The following is a 2,660-nucleotide window of genomic DNA, read 5'->3' as shown; positions in this document are numbered from 1 at the left end:
CATATTGAACAACATCAACGCCCACAACTACTTTGTGTTCTACTCGTGCAAAGAATCTACGCAATAGACCTAGCTCATGATGCCACTGTTGGGGAACGTAGCAGAAATTCAAAATTTTCCTACGCGTCACCAAGATCTATCTATGGAGAAACCAGCTACGAGTAGAAGGAGAGTGCATCTACATACCCTTGTAGATCGCTAAGCGGAAGCGTTCAAGTGAACGGGGTTGATGGAGTCGTACTCGTCGTGATTCAGATCACCGATGATCCTAGTGCCGAACGGACGGCACCTCCGCGTTCAACACATGTACAGCTCGACGATGTCTCCCACGCCTTGATCCAGCAAGGAGAGAGGGAGAGGTTGAGGAAGACTCCATCCAGCAGCAGCACAACGGCGTGGTGGTGATGGAGGAGCGTGGCAATCCTGCAGGGCTTCGCCAAGCACCTACGGGAGAGGAGGAGGTGTCACGGGAGGGAGGGAGGCGCCAAGGGCTCAGGTGTGGATGCCCTCCCTCCCCTCCACTATATATAGGGGCAAGGGAGAGGGGGGAGGCGCAGCCTTGCCCCTTACTCCAAGAAAGGGGTGCGGCTAAGAGGGGGGAGGAGTCCATCCTCCCCAAGGCACCTCAGAGGTGCCTTCCCCCTTTAGGACTCTCCCCTTTTTCCTATATCTTGGCGCATGGGCCTCTAGGGGCTGGTGCCCTTGGCCCATGTGGGCCAAGGCGCACCCCCTACAGCCCATGTGGCCCCCCGGGGCAGGTGGCCCCACCCGGTGGGCCCCCGGGACCCTTCCGGTGGTCCCGGTACAATACCGATGACCCCGAAACTTGTCCCGATGGCCGAAACAGGACTTCCTATATATAAATCTTTACCTCGGCACCATTCCGGAACTCCTCGTGACGTCCGGGATCTCATCCGGGACTCCGAACAACATTCGATAACCACATACAAACTTCCTTTATAACCCTAGCATCATCGAACCTTAAGTGTGTAGACCCTACGGGTTCGGGAGACATGCAGACATGACCGAGACGTTCTCCGGTCAATAACCAACAGCGGGATCTGGATACCCATGTTGGCTCCCACATGTTCCACGATGATCTCATCGGATGAACCACGATGTCAAGGACTCAATCGATCCCGTATACAATTCCCTTTGTCTAGCGGTATTTTACTTGCCCGAGATTCGATCGTCGGTATACCGATACCTTGTTCAATCTCGTTACCGGAAAGTCTCTTTACTCGTTCCGTAACACATCATCCCGTGATCAACCCCTTGGTCACATTGTGCACATTATGATGATGTCCTACCGAGTGGGCCCAGAGATACCTCTCCGTTTACACGGAGTGACAAATCCCAGTCTCGATCCGCATAAAACAATAGATACTTTCGGAGATACCTGTAGTGCACCTTTATAGTCACCCAGTTACGTTGTGACGTTTGATACACCCAAAGCACTCCTACGGTATCCAGGAGTTACACGCTCTCATGGTCAAAGGAAGAGATACTTGACATTGGCAAAGCTCTAGCAAACGAACTACACGATCTTTGTGCTATGCTTAGGATTGGGTCTTGTCCATCACATCATTCTCCTAATGATGTGATCCCGTTATCAACGACATCCAATGTCCATAGCCAGGAAACCATGACTATCTGTTGATCACAACGAGCTAGTCAACTAGAGGCTCACTAGGGACATATTGTGGTCTATGTATTCACACGTGTATTACGATTTCCGGATAATACAGTTATAGCATGAATAAAAGACTATTATCATGAACAAAGAAATATAATAATAACACTTTTATTATTGCCTCTAGGGCATATTTCCAACAGTTTTACCTAGGTTCGGGCCCTCTTGATGGAGGTAAAACCCTACGTCCTGCTTGATTGATATTGATGATATGGGTAGTACAAGAGTAGATCTACCACGAGATCAGAGAGGCTAACCCTAGAAGCTAGCCTATGGTATGATTGTATGTTGTGATTGTTGTCCTACGGACAAAAACCCTTCGGTTTATATAGACACCAGAGAGGGTCAGGGTTACACAAGGTTGGTTACAAAGGATGAGATATCCATATCCGTATTGCCTAGCTTGCCTTCCACGCCAAGTAGAGTCCCACCCGGACACGAGATGAAGTCTTCAATCCTGTATCTTCATAGTCCAACAGTCCGGCCAATGGAGATAGTCCGGCTGTCCGGAGACCCCCTAATCCAGGACTCCCTCGGGGACACCAGCAACAACATTCCGGACCCGGCCAAAGTACCTGATACCGAACTCTCTGACACAATCGGAGGCTCCGCCACCGAAAAAACACCTTCAGCCCACGAAATAATGGCCATTATTGCCCCGTGGACAGAACCATTCCTGGCCTACCTAACTAGATAGGAACTTCCGGAGGACTAAAATTAGGCACGCTGCATAGTGCGGCGATCCAAGGCCAACAGGGTCCATGAGGGACAATTGTACAAGAAAAGCACTACCGAAGTCCTTCAAAGGTGCATCTCCAAAGAGGAAGGGCGGAATCTTTTGGCAGAAATTCACGCCGGAGTCGGCGGTCATCACGCTGCAGCCCGGGCTCTTGTAAGCAAGGCCTTCCGTACAAGATTCTATTGGCCAACGGCCCGGGCAGATGCACAGGACTTGGTCCAACATTGC

Source organism: Triticum dicoccoides, chromosome 7A, assembly GCF_002162155.2.
Source record: "Triticum dicoccoides isolate Atlit2015 ecotype Zavitan chromosome 7A, WEW_v2.0, whole genome shotgun sequence".
NCBI classification, from domain to species: Eukaryota; Viridiplantae; Streptophyta; class Magnoliopsida; order Poales; family Poaceae; genus Triticum; species Triticum dicoccoides.
This window is presented reverse-complemented; position numbering follows the sequence as displayed.